Below are 19,563 nucleotides of genomic sequence, written 5' to 3' on the forward strand. Positions count from 1 at the left end.
AGAATGTTGGTTAATTGAATTTAAATTTAAAAAATTTTTTAAAAGAATGAACTATTGGCTTATGCAAGAACATAGATGTAACTGAAATAATTATGCTGAGAGAAAGAATCCAGGTTAATAAAAATAGTGCATTCTGTACGATTCCATTTATACAACCCTCAGAAAATGCAAACCACTCTGTAGGACAGCTAGTGGATCAGTGGTTACGTGGGTATGGGGCAGGGGGGATGGGTGGGAGGGATTAAAAAGGGCCCAGAGGAAACTCTTGGTGGTGATGATAGTTTTTTAAATTTTAATTGTGAAGGTTTCACCAGTGTAGACATACGTCAAAACCCATCAAATTGTTCACTTAAATTTATGCCATTTATTATATATTTATTACACAAAGCTAAAAAAGGAGGGGGGAAGGTCATAAAAAAGAAAGTCGTAGCCAGCAAGCATGGCGTCTCTTACCCACCACAACTGTTTGATACTCCCCATGTGGGGGCTGCTCCAGATGGCGGGCTCTTTGGAGGCTCAAGGAAGGGTGGGAGCAATGATAACAGCAATTTTGCCAAATTCATGTAAGTTATTACTTTTCCTTGTATACGAGGTCGAATTCTAAGACAATCTCTCAGTAAAATTTATGTGTATGTGTATATTTTTGAAAACCATTCCTCTCATTAAAAAAAGAAATTCCCTCAACTGTAAGATGTTGTGGCAAGACGTCAGTTCCTTCTTTACCGTCCAACTTCTCCAGTCCTAAGTGAGAGTCCCCACCAAACTGTTAAACTGCTGATAGGTTTCTCCAGACACTGCTATTATTAACAAATTAACACGAGCAACACTTAAGGAGGAGGAGTGGGAGGGTTAATGCGAGGAAATCTTCTCTCCTGTGTCTTTTCTGATGCATATTTTGAAGAAAAGATTTCAGTCTTCTGAAATGTTGATTTAGCATCTTCCCCTCCTACTCATGGCATCAAAGTTATTAATAAAATGTTCAAGACTAAGGAAATAGGTGCTGCAATTGAGATTCACTTTATATCTGAACAGAAGAAAGGGTAGCAAATAACAGGGTGGCTTTGCAGGGGGGTAAATGAGCAGGAGGTTTGAAGTGTGGCTCTAGGAAGGCTGAAACAGAAAGAATACCAACACAAATCATGTGCACAGTCGTAGAAGAGATCCTAAGTGTTGAATTTAAAATGAAAAGTATGATCTTGTACTAGATTAAACAGAAAGTAAGCAAAAGAAAAGAGGTAATAAGTTTGGTCCAGTCAACGAAATGAGAAATGTTCCTGGCAGTGTTGGGGGAGGGGAGACGATGACAGTGTGATTTTCCAGGTAACTTACACATAGAAATTTCTTCATCAATCTCAACAATCCAGCCAGACGGATATGGTGCCTGTTCTACAGATAAGGAATTAGACTTAGAGGTGTAAATAAATTTCCCACAAAGGATTGTTAAATGTCAGAATCAAGATCCAGACTGAACATTTTATTGTATAATTATGTCATCCTTGTTTATAAATTCTATAGTTGATGGACGCTTGAATTATTTCCGCTGTTTTGTTATAATGACTGTGTTTTATGAGCATAATGAACACATAGACTCATTTGTGGTGGGGGGGGCACACACCATCGAAGTGGAACTGATGGTAACATGGTAAACGAATGCCCTTTGGTAAAGATTGCCAAGCAGTGATCTGAAGCAGTTACAGTATTTCCATCCCCGCCATCGTTGGCTGATGGTTTCAGTTGTTCCACATCCTAGACAAGGCCTGATAGTTTTGTCATATTCTTATTAACAATTCTGTTGTTTTTAAATTGTTGTCTCATGTGTTTTTATTTTTATTAACCCAGGGACTAATAAGACCAATTCCTATTGGCTATTTGCTACTCCCTTTTATGAAATGTGTTCAAATATTTTGCATCTTTTTTGCTATTGGGTTGACTCAGTTTTTCTTATTGAGGGATAGGAGTCTTTATATAGTCTGGGTCCAAATTCTTGGTTGGGTGTATGTGCCGCAGATGTCTTCTCACACTTTGTGTCTTACTATTTTACTCTCTTATGGAAATCTTTTGATGAACAGTCATTCTTAATTTTAATATAGTCTGTTACACACTTTTTCCCTTTTGCGCTAGGAATATTTCTGTCCTATTTAAAAAAATTTGTCTATTCCTCACACTCATATAAATATATTCCCATCCTAGGAGAATATTTTAGAGCGTTAACACTTTCCTTTTCACATTTAAATGTACAACCATTCTGGAGTTAATTTGGGTGTATGATGTGAGGTAGACATTAAGATTCATTTTCTCCATATGGCTATGTAAGTGTTCCAGAAAAGCTTATTGAAAAGTCATGCCTTCTAGATTTCACTCAAGTTTAACCTCCGTCAAAATTCAAGAATATGAGTTGTTTCTGGATGTCTTCTTATCTTTGTCTATTTATCTACCTTTGTGTCAATCAAATTCTGTCTCATGATACCAGATATCATGTTTTGTTTCAAGATACCCATCTCTGTTCTCCTTCTTCAAGTTTATCTGGTATGTTATTGATGTTTTGCATTTCATACACATTTTTGAATCAGGGAGGGGAAGTCTCATGATTGCTAACCTCACGTCGGCTCTGTTCTTCTGACAGCTCATTAGCATTTTTTTCCCTTCAAAGTTGCTCTTGTCTGGCTCTTTGAGGCTTCACCCTACACTTGCATGGATTAAGATTCAATTGAGCCATTCTACAGATTTCTAGATATCTTCCTCCGCATAATCCCTTCCTTTCTGAAATTTACCTCATAAATTCTGACTCCTTGGTCTCCTCAAACTCCAGTTTCTTTGTCCTCACATTTATAAGATTGTTTGGCCCTGTTTGGGGTCCCTTTCCCTCTGCTGCATTTTGGAAGCTGTTTTGTGGCACAAAACCTGAGTTACGGCAGGGCTTATCTCCTTTCCTTCTTTTTCCTCCGGGATCACAATCAGAGTTACCTGTTTTTAATGTCTGATAAGAGTGGTTTCTAATTTTGCCCAATTCCTGGATATTAATGATGGAAGGTGGGTTCTAAATCACCTTACCGCGTCCGCACTAACAGTAGAATTCTAAATGCATTTATTTTGAGCACGCAGAACCTACATACATTGCGTATCTGTTGTCTAAGCTGATTTATCTTAAAACCCTTTCATGTTCTTTGAAATACACTAACAGCCAACAGAGAATCATTCACTTTTGAGGCTTTGGTAAATTTTTTCCAGAGCATAGTGGGTTGAACAGGTAAATGGCAGAAGTTCCATGTTGACATATTCCAAGCACCAATATGAATAAAGTCCCTCTCGGTGATTGTATAACTGACAACAACTTATGTATCAATTCTTAGCTGCCCTGTAGGTAAAAGACAGTTTTCCCTATTCTAAAAAAAAGTTTCCAAATAAATTTGTATCTTTCACTGCAGAGTGGCAAATCGGGTAGATTAAGTGGTAACTGTGAAGCCTACAAAGTGTTCTTCTTAGAAATGAAACCAACATATCTAAGAGAAACACAACGCAAATCTACGATGTGTATATATTCCATTTCAATAATCAGTTCATCTATATTGGATTTTGCTAGAGTATTGAAATTTGGCCCCATGTTTTCCTTGTCTGTACTTGGTAAATTTTTGCATTCATAACAAATTAAAAAGTAGGGTAATCTTTGAGATATTGGCTTATTGTCACTCCATTAGGTTAGCCTTTTATACAACCTTAAGTTCAAAGATTCAATATTAAAGAAAAAAATCTTCTTTGAACTTAATCGCTGCTACTTTCTTCAGTGAGCCTCATTATTATAAAGAGATCTATAACTTTGAAACATTATAACTATGTCTATGAAAGAAGAAAAAGATCCCTTTAAATGGATAAGCTCTAGTTAATTTCACATGTGCATACTAACGGTACTAAACAATACTAAACAAAACTAAGCAATACTAAAGGTATTGTTTTAAGGTACAAGTGTGTGGTAAGACCAGCATATGTTGAAACAAACTGAAGAATCTTTATGTTAATGTTTTCTTCCAAGTGGTATGAACATTTGACCACAGTGCAACCTGATTTAAGAAAAATCCATACTCTGTCAGTTGAGTGTCTGCCTTTGGCTCAGGTCTTGATCTCAGGGTCCCTGCTCAGTGGGGAGTCTGTTTCTCCCTCTTTCTCTCCCTTTTCCTCTGCCCCCTCTAATGCTGTCTCTCTAATAAATTAATTGAACTAAATATTTTAAAAAAAGAAAAATCCATGCTTTTCAATAATATTAAAGAGATTAGCTAAAGAATTACCAGCATTCAACTGTCCCCTAAATATATATTGCTCATATGTGGTGCTTACATGTGGCAAGATGTTGCACTATTTTGAAGAGATCAAAAATGGGGCATAGATTTATTTTCTTTTTTATCCAGAATAAAGATAAAGACTTCTTCTAGATCATTGAGGCTTTGCTATTTTACTCTGACTTTATTCTCCAATCAGCAGTATGTCTAAATACAATATTAGAGAAATTATAATAAGCATTTAATTAGACCACTATCAAAGTCTTAAAGCATTCAAGCAATGTGAACAGACATGTTTTTAGCATCTTTTAGATTTCTATGATCATTTGGGAAATTTTACTTGTCACTATTAAATAACTAATTGTAGAGAAAATAATCATCCAGAGACTGTTAAATAAAAATGGAGAGATTTGACTAAATGATATGACTCATATGCAGACATGATTCATATTTCTCATATTTTCATAATTTATAGTCTTCCAATATATTGACATTATATGTAGCAACAAAAACTTAAATCTGATTCTGAATATACACACACACACATACATACATACTTATAATTTGGTAGACGTGAATAGCACATGGAGGTATCTTATGCAACATACACACTTAACACAGAGGCTTCCAGCTCAAAATCGGCACTGTGCAAACATTAATACAGCCTGCCATTTGCCAAGGGAAATACTTTTGTGAGGCTCATTAATTTAATTGGTCCCTGTCATCTAGTTAAAAAGGAGAAAAGAAGAGCATTTTCTGACAAAACCAAAGATGGTTAAAAGTCCTATTAGGTAGTGCAGCACTTGAGAAATTTTCAAGTTAGGAAGAAAATTAAATTGAGGAAATAGAATTCAGCACTTTATACCACCTGTCTCCCCTACACCTCCATCTCTAATATGGTGAATCATAAAATTTCTAACTAGAACAGAGCTGGGACTCTTAAATATTAAGAGATTGTACTAATTAATCTCTCCCTTTAATTGCATGTAAATGTATTTTATCTCCCGAGACATTACTGAAGTTGGTATCAGTTCCACTGTGATGTTTCCCTAAGGTGGCTCCTTACTCCTGACCTAAGAATCAGTGTGGCTATCTCTCTGCCTCCCACACCTGACCTTTTTGTAAATTCAAGGCTTCCCTTCTCCATACACTCTCAATTGCACATTGTGCCCCTCCCACCTTGACATGGAAGAGACAAGGAAAGCCTAATTAGCTAGCTCTTTCCTCTGTTCTTGCCCCCCACCCCTTAATGTCAGATGCGTTTTCGAAACAGTTGTTTGAGTACCCTAAGGAAAGCCCTCTTGGAGTTGGCCTCTGTGGGAGGAAAATACCGCAAATGTTGTGGGCAATATTTGCCACCTTATTTGTGAAACATGAAAATTCTTTCAAAGGAGGCCAGGACTCCTTTAATCTCGGATGATCTCCTTGAGTCCTCGCAAGCTGCCCAGGGATTCACGCCCCCCTCCAGTGCCCTCAAGTGTTTTCTGGAAGCCCATTCCAACCTGTTTCTGAATCATGACCTTCCTTGTTTTTTATCAACATGACAATCACTATCTCCTAGAATAGGATTCCACAAACTACAGCCTTGGCCGGATCCTGAAGTCATCTACTTTGTAGAGCCCAAAAGCTAAGAATGGTTTTTACATTTGTAAATGGTTGAAAAAATAAAGCCAAAAGAAGAACAATTCATTACACTTGGAAATGATATAAAGTTCAAAATTCACTGTCTATAATAAAGTTCCGCTGAAACACGGCCATGTTCATTTGTTGATGTATCGTTCATGGTTCCTTTTGTGTTGTAACGGCTGAGTCAAGTACTTACAATGGAGACTCCGGCGCACCAGTACCTAAAATTACTCCTTCCAAGCTCTTTTTGGAAAGTTTTGCAAACCTTGTCCTAGAATATTATTAGAACACAGAAATGGAGATTTTAGAGCATGTTATTTCAGGCAAGTTCCCTAGGATGTTGGAGGTTTGGTATGAGGAACTGAGACTTCTTCATGGACCAGTCAGGATTAAAATGGATGAAATAATGAGCCTGCACAAAAAGCAACAATTCCAAATTTCCCTAATAGAAGTACCTCGGCTATGATGTACTCACCTATACTTACTTCTTCTCTCCCCTTAACCTCCTCAGGAGGGTAGCCATGTTGTTAACAGCAAAAACATTCACTGGGCAGCTAATATGTGTCTTACTATTGTGACATATTATTAAATTTGCAGTGTTTTGATTTCTTCATCCATAAAAAGGAAACCTTTGAAACAAATAGTGTTTTTGGTTTTCTTCTCACCCCCAAATGCCAATTTTATGGTTATACTGATTACACATGAATGCCAACCTTCCAAATTTAAAGTTTCAAACCAGTTGTTGAATTCAAGTTGCAAACATTTGACAAAGAAGAATTTTGTCTCAGCTAAACATCTCATACTGTGAGAATTTTGTTTTATCTCTAAAATGCCTTTTCTATCCCAGAGCACCTGGCACAGTTCAACATGAAACATCAGTCTCTGGGAAAATCCATCACCTTGAGATTTAGCTTAGCTTAGACCAGATCCTCACAAGCCTGTTCTTGAAGTATTCTGTAACTCTCTCAATGATGATTCCTACTGCAGAGGGTAAGTGATGACGTCACTGAACTCGTCCACATGCACACCCTACTCCCTGATTCTATGAAGCTAACATTTGTATTTCATTTTCTAAAGTAATTAAGATCTGTAGCATTTTTTTTCATTAGTTACCTCCTTAAGGAAATATTGGCAGCTCCCCTGCATCCCAAGAGAAGTTTTCTTTGCATTGTAAATGCTTTATCCCCTAAGTGAAAAGGCATGCCGTTCCATTGAGACACTCAAGCTATACTCCATCCCAAGCTACCTGTGGACTTTTTAAATGTGGTGAACAACTTGAAAGGACAGTATTGAGTCCTCCTCTCATACATCGTCATCAACAAGTTGTTCCTTTGCTTTGTTTAGGGGGCCCTGTTGAAAACATACCTGCAAGGATAGTTATCAGGGTCTTTTGGATCTGCAAGTGTTCTGTCTACACTAAATTACACTTTCCCAGAGACTGTGCTCTATTTTGCTCTTGTTTGCAATCAAAAGTTCAACTCCTCCTTTGTTGATTAACTGTAGACTCACAAGCTTGTCTTGAATTATTCAAATGGATTTTCCTTTTTGTTATAAAACTCCCCAGCAGTAGGAAAGCTCAATCCAACATCAAAGACCAACTGCTGCCCCTTTAAGGATGAGCTCTTTAGACTTCTTGTATTCACACTTCTCTGCAGGTGTGGCTGCACCTGCACCTTAATTGTTCTGAATACTTGGGTGACTGGTCTATTTTGAAAGTTCTCTCTAGGAAAAGCAATTGCACCGCCAGCCTGGATAATCTCTCCAGTGATTTTACAATTCTAACAGCCAGGGAAAGCTTAGCTTTTTCTACCCATTTAGTAAAAGGCAAGAGTTTTTCTTTTCTTACTCTATCCAAATTGTATCTAGAAAATTGGGCAACATCATGGTTTTTATAACATGACTTAAACTGCTCCACATAGAAATTCTTAATTCAGTTAAATATCAAATGTGAAATAAATGTTGATTGTTTCTACGCTTTTTTGTTAGGTATTAATTGAGGAATAGTTATGCTTGATAGCCACTAGAAGGAAATGTAAAAACAGGGCAACATTTCTCTCTCTCTCCCAACAACTAAGAGAGAATGGCTTTGAATGGCCACACATCTGCTTGGCGCTATTGTTACTTTTCTTTCATTTTTCTGGGAATTTTCTTAGAACATCTCTGTCAAATCCTTAAAAAAAATACTTTCTTAGTCATAAATAGACTTCCTCAGCAAACAAAAAACAGGTGGAAATAATGAAGAATTCTTGCTTTCCCATCTGCTGTATAAATTTAAGATTTTAAAATTTTGATATGGAGGATCCAGAGTTCCCTATGGGCCACTTGGAATTAAAATGGTGTGATAAAAAGCCTGGTCAAAGAGATAAGGTTCAAATTTCTCTCTAGTAAGAGAACTTCAACTGAAATCTACTTGTCCACCCTCACTACTCATCTCAAATTCATCGTGTGGGTGGTTATGGATTTGGAATGGAAAAAAATGTGAAAATAGTGGAGGAAATTGATTTAAAACTGTCCCTGAAATCCTATCATCCAATCAGACTGGGGCCAGGTATACTATGTACTCAACAAAATTACTTAAAATTTTACTCCAGAAAACTCTGTAGTTGCCCCCAGATTATTGCCTTGAGAGAGTTTCCAGGGCATGACACTGGGAAAGAACTCAAGCAGAACCAAATGAATTCTCCAGTAGAGGAAAAACAGCTGAGAGTCCAGGAAGATCAAGAAGGCTAGAGTTCTCAAGTCAGAGTAGCAGAGAGAAAAGCGCTGTATGGAGAGAAAACTGCAAAGATCTTCAGAAGACTCTCCCTTGAATATTCAACAAATCCATACAAAAACTGTTCAAAACCTGAGAAAAAATCATCCTAAAAGATAGAGGGAATAGTATTTAATACTCACACAGGGCTAGGAATAGTCCTGGCACACAAGCCATGGAAACTCACCATGTATAGGGATTGAGTAGAGAACTAGGGTCTTGTGTTAGTAGAAGGAAATGATTAGTCCTACGCTTTGCTCTGATCCCATCAAACAAGACTTAAAAGCAAGTTCTGAAAGGAGCAAACAGTTCTTAGATTATATTTCATATCTTCAAAAAGTTAGGTAGAGATATGATAGATATTAAAAATCAAAATTGAAGTTCTAGAATTAAAAACTATGTGTGAGATAAAAAATTCCACTGGATAGGATTAATAGCAAGTTAGGCATTGTGAAAGAAAGAAAGAATTTGAGTAATAGGAATAGAAATTATCCAAGGTGAAACACAGAAAGAAAAAACAGTTTTAAAAAAAAATGTATACAGCAGTAGTGAGCTGTGGGACAACTTTGAACAGACTACACAGGTGTAATTTGACTTTCCAAAAAAGAAGGTGGAACAGAAAAAGTATTTGAAGAATTAACAGTGAAAAAAATTTACAAATTTGATAAAAATATAAAACCACAGATATAAAAATATAAAACCAAGAAGCTAAACAAACCCCAAGTACAAAAAATATAAACGTTAAACTAAGGCACACAGTCAAAATACTAAAAAAGAATTCTCATCTTAAAAGCAGTCATGGAGGGGAGAAAAGCAGCCAGAGAAAAATGACAAGTCACGCGCGTACAGAGGAACATAGTAGAACAATGGTAAGGGTGACAGCAGATCTCCTTCCAGAAACAATGCAAGCAAAAAGACGGTGGAGCAAAATCTTTGAAAAACTGGCAATCTAAAATTCATAATCAATGAAAATACCTTTCAAAAGTCAGAGTGAAAATTTTTTTTAGACATACAAAAAGTGAAAAACTTCCTCACTGGTAGAACCACACTATAAGAAATATTAGGCATGCCTGTGTGGCTTAGTTGGTTAAAGCATGTGACTCTTGATATTGCCTCAGGTCATGGTCTCAGAGTTGTGAGATCAAGGCCCACATCAGGATCCACGCTGGGCATAGAGCCTGCCTAAGATTGTCTCTCTCCCTCTATCCCTCCCCACTGCAAAAAAAAAAAAAAAAAGAAAAAAAAAGATAAAAGAAAAGAAAAGAAAAAAGATGTGTTAAACACAGTCCTTCTGGGGCGCCTGAGTGGCACAGTCATTAAGTGTCTGCCTTCGGCTCAGGGCGTGATCCCGGCGTTGTGGGATCGAGCCCCACATCAGGCTCCTCCGCTATGAGCCTGCTTCTTCCTCTCCCACTCCCCCTGCTTGTGTTCCCTCTCTTGCTGGCTGTCTCTCTGTGTCAAATAAATAAATAAAATCTTTAAAAAACAAAAACAAAAAAACACAGTTCTTCAGGCAGAATTTAAATGATACACCACACAGAAGTACAGATCTGCAAGAAGTAATCAGCAACACCTAAAATATCACCTACAGGAACAACTATATACATTTATTTTATCATTTAAATTATTTAAAAATACAATTGACAGTTCAAATAGAAATAATAGCAGTATATAGACAGGTTTATAATATATGTATAAGTAAGATATATGGGAAAATAGTATGCAGGATGGGAAAGGAGAAATTAAAGTATACTGTTGTAAGTTCTTATAGTATACGGAATATAGTACAATACCACTTAAAGCAGAATAAAATATCTTAATATTATAGTTAAACTTTGAAGCAACCATTACATTAAGAAACGAGGAGCTATAACTAACAAGCCAACAACAGGAATAATGTAGAATCATGAAAATAACCACTTAGTAAAACAATAAGACAGAAAAAAAACAAATGATATAAAAACCAAGTGTGACAAATACAAAAAGAACAAAGCATGATGATAGACCCAACATATCAATAATCACATTAAATGAAAATGATCTAAGTACCCTATTAAAGGCAGAGATTATAAAATTCAATAAAAAAGTAAACCCAATTATATTCTGCTTATAATACTTTAAAAACAAGGCCACAAACAATTCAAATGTGAAATAAGGAAAAATACACATCATGCTGATACTATCATTTATTCAATAAAAGTTCGAGAGGCGACATTAGCATCAGAAAAAAGTAGATTTAAGAACAGAATACTATCAATGATAAAAAAAAGTCATTTCATAATGAGAAAGGAGTCAATTCATTTAAAGGATATACTAATTCTAAACACTTTTGCATCTAATAACAGAGCTTCAAAGTACATGAAAAACAATATGACAAAACTGCAAGGAAAATCTTCAAATCAACAATTATGTTCAGAAGCTTCACTATACCTCGATAGAACAAGTAGACAGAAAATTAGAAATACAGAACTGAACGATGTTGTCAACTTAATTAACACAGAAGTCCACTCAAAGACAGGAGAATAGCATAGTTTTCAAGCACCTATTTGCCAAGATAGAAGATATTTTGAGCCATAAAACACGGCTCAATACATTTAAAAGGTTTTAAGTGATACAGAGCATTTTCTCTGAAATAATAGAAAAATTAAAAGTCAAAACCAGAAAGATCTTTGGAAAAATCATCAAATATTTAGAAACTAAAAAAAAACAAAAACAAAAACTAAATGATCCATGATCAAAGAGAAATAATCATGTAATTAAAAAAATATTTTGAATTAAAAATAAAACAGTATATAGCATGTGTGACATTCCATAAAAGCAGGGCTTATGTTAAAATTTATTGCACTTAATTCCTGTATTAGAAAAAAAGAAAAGTTTCAAATCAATAACCACAGCTTTTACTTTTATAAGCTACAAAAAGGAGCAGATTAAACATAACACAGAGAAGAAAGGAAATAATAAAGATAAGAACAACAGTAAGTAAAATATAAAACAGAAAAATGGTAGAGAAAATCATGAAGCCTAAAGGTGGTTCTTGGAGGAAATCAATAAAATTGATAAACTTCTAGCTGGAGAGATCAGGAAGTATAAAGAGAGAAGATATAAGTTGCCAATATCAGGAAGGAGAGAGATCATATTAACAGATTCCAAAAATATCAAAAGAACAGTAAAAAAATGTAAACATTTTATGCCAATAAATTTGAAAATTTCAAAGAATTGGACAAATTCCTTAGAGTACATGTGTTATCCAGCCTCATTCAAGAATAAGTAGACTATTTAAATAGCTGTACATCTACTAAAGAAATTCATCGTTAAAATCCTTGTCACAAAAAAAGTTTTGATGAGATATGTTTTTCTTTGGCCTTTCCCTAAGTCACTTTCTCACATTAATGATTTTTGTCATCCTCTGTTACATTAAGATCCGCTGGTCTTGCTACATCTTTGAAGGATGTTTTACCCATGTGTAATTTTGCAACATCATGAATTGGAATTTGCAGATAGTGGTTTGCAAAGTCAGATCTCGGATAAGTTGCCAAGTTTATTACCAGCGTGGAAGGGCTCAGATGCATTCCTATCACCAACAATCTCATCGGAAAAGTTTTAAATATTGGGAAGCCGTTGAGCTCACAATGTTAGATATAATTTTTCTAAAATCCGGAATTTCGCAGGAAAGGTTGAATTTTATCCTTAGTAACAAATGCTGTCTGTCGTTTTCCTGTCTGTAACAGGCTCCTTTTTTGACAAAATGTCTGTCAAACACACATGTCTAAATAATCATAGTTTGTCAGTCAGTCTTTCGTGTAAAAATGGTGTTAAACGAAGAAAAGCAAGTAGCTCCGTTTGCCGACGAAGAGATGGGGTCAGACAGCCTTCCTGCCGCCACGTGTGCCAGAGCACTTTCGGCGTTTTTTGCATTTCATCAAGAAGAATACTGAAGAAGACATGTTTTCAGAGTAGTAATTTAATAAAATTAATAATTTTTACTGCTCCAGCAAGGAAATTCTTATGTGAAACTGGCTTCTTTGCCCACCACAACTGCTCTGACAAATACAGTGACTTTTGGTTCCCCTTGGTGCCACCGGCTCAGTTCACACGAAGCCACCGGAAGTTTTACCCACCATTGTTTTTGCATCACTGCGGAAGTCCCCACAAGAAGGCAGCTAGCATCTCAGTATTGTCCCCAAAACGTCTTGACTTTGTGTACCATTGAGAAGCCCTCTGGGAACCCTAGGGCTCTGGGAACCTCTTCGTGAACTACTGGTTTATTTATTTGTTTTTTTAAAAGACTTTATTTAGTTGACAGAGAGAGAGAGACAGGGAGAAGGAACACAAGCAGGATTGGGAGAGGGAGAAGGAGCATTTCCGCTGAACAGGGAGCCCAGTGTGGGGCTCCCTCCATCCCAGGACCCTGGGATCATGACCTGAGCCGAAGGTAGACTCTTAATGACTGAGCCACCCAGCCGCCCCAGAACTACTGATTTAGACAAAGCCGTGAAGAAATAAAACAAACAGTTTTCAGTAGTCGCATCATGGTGGTGGCATTAGCAGTAAAAAGGAATCAACCAATTGGTCTCTTTCTGGGTTTAATTATTTCACTTCCTATATTACTCTCATCAACTATTTTTAAAACCCAATAACGAGAAATAATCAGTAAAATAATTATCATCATAATTATCACCCACAATTTGGTCAAGGCCAAAGCATAATTATATCCCAACTATTCTGATTCCTGCCTTAAAGTGACCTCTATTTTTAAAATCAATCAATGCTGCGAAAAATGTTTGTGAAATTCATGATTATGCATTCGAAGTATATATTTTGAACTTTAGATAAGTGTTTCATTGACTTAGACAATATAAAATTTAACAAATGACCAAATTCAACTTATTGCCAAAATCAAAATATAATTTGAGTCTTTATAATCATCAGTGTGTAAGTAAATATACAGGTGAAATCTTAATTTAATCCTTTAGAAAGTCACATATTTAAAATTGCTTGCTCCATAGATAAGTTAATGACTTTCAACAAAGCATGCAATAAGGTGAAAAAATGTAAATCCCCTTAGAGTGCCAAATATATGTCATTATTCAATAGCCAGTTCCATTTGTAATGATTTCCCTGAGCTGCACAGGTTAGCTGAATTGAATGATTTAATCAGCATGCTATTTCCTATTTTCTCATTTATGCGCATTAAACGGAGGATATAATTGCCCACATTATATGGAAACCCTTTCATGTCCTGAGTGGGTCAACGGTATTATTTTGAGCTTATTTGGCTGAAGGAAAATGGATTCTATCTATTCTACATAAACTGATTAAATTTTAATTGCATTTACCATATTCCTTATAGATTCTGTTTGGCGTAATTAAACCAATTAAACTTAAACACACTTATTCACAGAAGGTGCCAAGGAAAAAGAAATAAGGAAAACTGTATTTTTCACTCACTTGATAGCATCTTGAGCTTTTTTAGGACTAGATTAGACATCATTGCAATTAATTGAGTGTAATTAAAAAGTAAAGAGATGCTGGTACTGTGGTCACTCATTCAGTAGTGTGATACAACATGCTGAGGCCCTGTTGATGGGAAAGCAATTAATGGGATATTTTTATGTCCTTTATCTCAACAGATAGTCATCAGAGGAACAGCTCCAAGAACATAGTTTGGGATGCAATGAGTGTTCAAATACTAAATGAAAACTCTAGTAATATTATAAGGACGTGCAATGTAAAACAACTTTTAAAAAATCCATCTGTGCTGTGCAGGGGTTGACAAACTTTTTCTTAAAGGGCCATAGAATCCTTGTTGCAAGGGTTCAACTTTGCTGCTGTGGTGTGGACGCAGCCAGAACTGATCCATAAAGGGCAGTGTTCCCCTAAAATGTCACTTCCAAAACAGGCAGACAGACATCCCATGGTTTACCCAACAGTCTGTCCTCAAAACTTAAGTCCTAGAGGAAAAAAAAAAAAAAAAAAGCAGGTTTTTTTTTTTGCTCTATACACTGACACATGTGTGCGGACATCACGGATAGTCCTTGAGATACAAGAACAATTGGATTTATTTAGGGAACATGATAATATAAAAATCACTATTATACTTGGGTCTACCTTTGAGCTTGTCTATACTAAACAGATTCATCCAAAATTTGAAAAAAATGAGACAGAAGCTAATGAATAGTGGATTTTCCCCCCTCATTTTAGAAATCCATACAAATCAAGTGTCAATCAAGACCATTCAAAAAGTCTTTAAGTCAGTACTCTCTTTATTCATTATTTCTTGAGCAACTAGTGTAATGCACACAAATAAATTACCTGGTTTTTATTTTATTTTATTTATTTTTGTCTTTATTTTGAAGGATTGATGTCAGAAGCTCCCGAGCTGTCACTGTAAACGGGAAAAATGGCACTGTTTTATGAGTGTGGTTTAGGGGATGGGAACTACAAGCTAAGGTAGGGGAAAGCATTTATCATATTCAGAGCTTAAAACCCTTCCAGATCTGTTTTGGAATCTGGGAGAAAACTGTCCAAGCAAAATTCCCATCTCCAATGACCTTCCCGTCTCTGAACTGAAGAAAAGCTGTTCTAATTCAGATTCTAAGACTTTTGTCTTTCTCTCGTGAAAGTCATTTGCACATCATTGATATGATAATGTCCCCTCTGCTGGTGGCCTCACAGCCCTGGGCCAGCCCAAACCGTTCTGGAACTCTTAGCATAAAACCTTAGAATCACTTTCTTCCTATCAATGAAATGCGGTTTCTAGGGCGCTGGATTTTTTCCCACTTTGAGGTGGGTAACGTTAACTATTGATACAGATATCTTTTCAATTGTTTTCTCAGTATAGAAAATTTTGCTTTCATGTTAAGTGCTAGAAGGATATCTTTCTGTGTTTGGAGAAAACCCCTATTTAATCAAATCTTAGAAAAACAAAAACAAACATTATTTGCACATCAAATGAAGTAAAAACAAACCACTCTCCCAGCTTTTCTCTTATGCCCCTTGCTGCTGGGAACACAATACTACTTACCAAGCACCCACGCCCTCACCCAACAAGTCATTAAAAATGTAATAAGTAAGCTTCTAAAGCTATTATTCCCTGAAAAGAAAAGAAAAAAAAGGCACGCCAGCAAGAATAGAGCGTCCTGAGCTTTGAGGACATAAGTGCACTTCCCAGCTGTTTGAACATCTCCATTTGTTAGCATAGATGAACGTGGTAATTGGAGATGCCTTGATTCTTTCATGCTTGTGCGCACAATTTACTTCCTCACATAACAGGTCATCCGAAATGGGTCATTCAGTGATGGGCATAATCGTCCGGGTTCAGTTGTTAATATAATTAGAAGTAACGTAAATTTGAGCAATTTTCCCAGCCCTAATTAGTAGGGCACACCAATATACAGAGAAAAGCCCCTGTGCTCCTCCATTGGTGGTCCAGTCCCCACGGGAGGACTCTGCAGGGAAGCATGTCCCTCGTGCCCGGCCCGAGGGGGAGGGCTTTAAACAGATGGTATCTTTAGTCTTCCATGGCCCCCATTTTCCAGATCAGACACTGAGGCTGACAGAGGTTGAACCCTGTCCTTGTTCACAGAGCCAGCTGGTGGGCAATTCAGAATCTGTACTTGGGTCTGTTTCCCGTCATTGTGCCACATTACATACACCTAGATTAAAGTTTTGAAAATGAATCTGCAGTTTAGATATCCAGGGGTAGCCTCTCTAGGAACCTGTACTTGGATACCTTTCTGGGGGGAAAAGAGAAGAGGGAAGTTTGGGGGAAAGGCCCCTGCCTCTCTGACACTGCTCCTTCTGGCCTCTATCTGCCTGCTTTCCCACCTTCTCCTGTGTTCTTTCCACAGGGCATGGCCAACCCAGTTCTTTGTACCACAGGACACCGACTGCACCAAGTTCACCAGGGAGGGGTGCCACTGTATGTTAAAAGGTGTTCTTAGTGGAGACGCCCTTAACTCTCCATCTCACTTACCATGGTAGGCCTGGGAGCCACTCTGCAAAACGGGACTCAGCACGTTGACCCCTCCTTTCCCTATGGCAGGTCTTCTTCTCAGAGGAGGCTCCCAGTCAAAGCTGAAGTAAGTTATACTCCGCTTTTAACCATCTGCAATCACATCTAAGGGAGTCTTGTCCTGTGACTCTGCTGGAATAAGCATTCTTCGGGGCTGTGAATGGCCATGCAGAGGGGAGCAGTGTCAGGGGATGGACCACCTGCAGAGAGCACATAGGAGAGGGGAGGAGGAAGGGCACCGATGCCTCGCGGCCCTGATCCACGTTTCCCTGAATTTTGCTGCGTTCTTCCTTGGTTTCTGAGAGACGCAGCAGTAATGTCACAATGAAATCCCTGTGTGGGCTTGAATTAACTTCAACGGGTGTCTATTTGTTTCAACAAAGGAGTTCTTACTACTATTCTAACCAGTTTACAAACTGTCCCAATTGAGAAAATCATGCCATGGACGCCAACCTCTGCAAAATCCTTCCCGTTGCCCCCAGATCTGTTCACCTGCTCTTGGTCAGCCTCCTCAGCCATGCTCTTCAAGAAGAATCTTCCATAGCTCCACTTCTCCCTCAGGAATTCTTGAGACAGCCGAGCAAAGTCGGGAAATATTTTTCTAACGTTTAGAAACTTATAGGAATTCTGATTAATGTGCATTCCTGGCAAGAGTTATGTTTCTGAGATACAGTAACACCGATATATTTTTTCCTATAATAAGATTCCCAAAATGATTTTTATACAAATCTAGCTACTCTGTTAGAGTAAATAATGATATAGAATTTGCATGTAAATGTCTTTTCAATAAATCACCTTCGGTGATGGATATTTTCAATGCTGCTATTATAGTTTCTAATGCAAAATTTAAACACTTCACTTTTTTATTGTTTTTTAGTGTTATGAATCCTCTGAACGGATGTTTTGTTGATTATTCTACTATGGCTTATCCTCTTTTATTCTTGGACAAATAAATCAAATTTTATCTGCATTAGTAACCTCCGTCCTGGAAATATTTAATAAGGAATAATGACACAGTATGACTCAATGAACCAAGCTACAACTGATGATTCTCCAATCTGGAGAAAACATGCAAAGCATATAATAAAATGTGAGGGACAGGAAGGAACGTGTCATGTGGTAGAATAAGGAGAAAGGCCTGAAAACATTAAGTTTTGGAGTGTCGCAGCTCATTAATTTATCAGGTATGTTCTATGAGCCAGAAACTATTCACGGTGCTGAGAATACACATTATTAGTTGAGCAGGAGCTTGCAGTCTCTGGGAGAAGCCTCAAAACGGAGGGCAAGCTGGTTTTACAAGCTACTGAGGTTTGCTGTTTGCTGCTTCTGGGGCCACCTCAGGGAGATAAACTCTGCTCTTTCACGTACTCATGTTCTTCTTCTTGTCATTTTATCATGTAGGATGTTTTCTGGCTGAAAAAACCGGGATTTTCTTCAAATAATCCATTTCTTCGCCAGAATTGGCTAATTTTTATAGCTGTTTGAAATTCTGTTGTTGTTGTTTTATGCCTGCCCTAGGGTTACGATTATGACGGTTTAGTTAACCACGTTCTACATTCAGATAGTCACAGGTCGTGTAAGCACCTTACAATGGCACAGGTACTCTTTCTCCCTCCCGTCTTTTTTGTTTTCGTCCTAATTTTACTATCATTCATGTTATTGACTAACAATCCAATTGCTACCAATTTGGTTTTGGATAGTCAATAATTTTTCATAGCTATTCAAGATAAGGAGAGTCTTTTATATATCCTTTCATTTAATTATTTCTGGGAATCATGTCTTTTTTCTTATAGATCAAATTTATGCCAGTGTTATATTCCTTCTGCCTCAAGAATTTCTTTAATGTGCCTTGTAATGAAGGTTTAATTTATGAATTCTGTCTGGTTTTGCTTGTCTGAAGAAGTTGTTACAGTTGTTTACTTTTGAAATGCACTGGCTGGGTATAGAATTCTGGATTGACAATCATTCTTTTTTTTCTTCCAGCACTTTAAAGATACCATACCGTTTTTCCTGGCCTCTCCAATTTATGAGGGAAAATCTGCTTTAATTCTTTTTTTTTTTTTTTAAGATTTTATTTATTTATTTGACAGAGAGAGAGAGACAGCCAGCGAGAGAGGGAACACAAGCAGGGGGAGTGGGAGAGGAAGAGGCAGGCTCCTAGCAGAGGAGCCTTATGTGGGGCTCGATCCCAGAATGCCGGGATCACGTCCTGAGCCGAAGGCAGACGCTTAAGGACTGAGCCACCCAGGCGCCCCAATGCTTTAATTCTTATCTTTAGTCCTGTTTTTAACTTTGGCAAACAACTATTTGAATATGAAGTGTTCAGATGGTTTTCTTTCTTGTCTTATGCTTATCTGGCTTGATGTTATCTAAATTTCTTGTACTTGTGGTTTTATATTTTCATTATATTTGGAAAATTCTCAGCTATTGTCTCTTCAAATATTTCTTCTGATTCATTCAATATTTATTCTGTGTCTGGGATTGCGATGAACGTACATGACACCCTTTGATGTTGTTCCGGTTTATGGATGCTCTACCTTCCTACCCAACCAGACACCTGTACACAAACTCTTGTTCTTCCCACTAGTGGTTCAATTTGGGTAATTTCTCTTGAATGCTGTGCTTAGGTTCTGGATAATTTTCTGGAGGGTTTGCCTCAGTGTTCCTCTCCAACCACAGCTTTAGGTCTTACCTTTGCTCTTACACCTCAGAGAGGGTCTAGTTTCTTGTTCCTTCCCCTCCTTCAGCAATAGAAATCCTTGGTTGCTTGGTACTTGGTAGTCTTGGCAGTGAGGCAGGGGGGTTCTGTTTTCCTGTTTCAGCCTCTGTCTAAGGTCCTATGTCCTTGGGTTTCAGGGGTACAGCTTTGTAAGCGATCTTGCTTATGCCCCACCAATGGT

The sequence above is a fragment of the Ursus americanus genome, chromosome 11 (assembly GCF_024610735.1).
Source record: "Ursus americanus isolate L20-20 chromosome 11, mUrsAme1.1.p, whole genome shotgun sequence".
Classification (NCBI taxonomy): Eukaryota; Metazoa; Chordata; class Mammalia; order Carnivora; family Ursidae; genus Ursus; species Ursus americanus.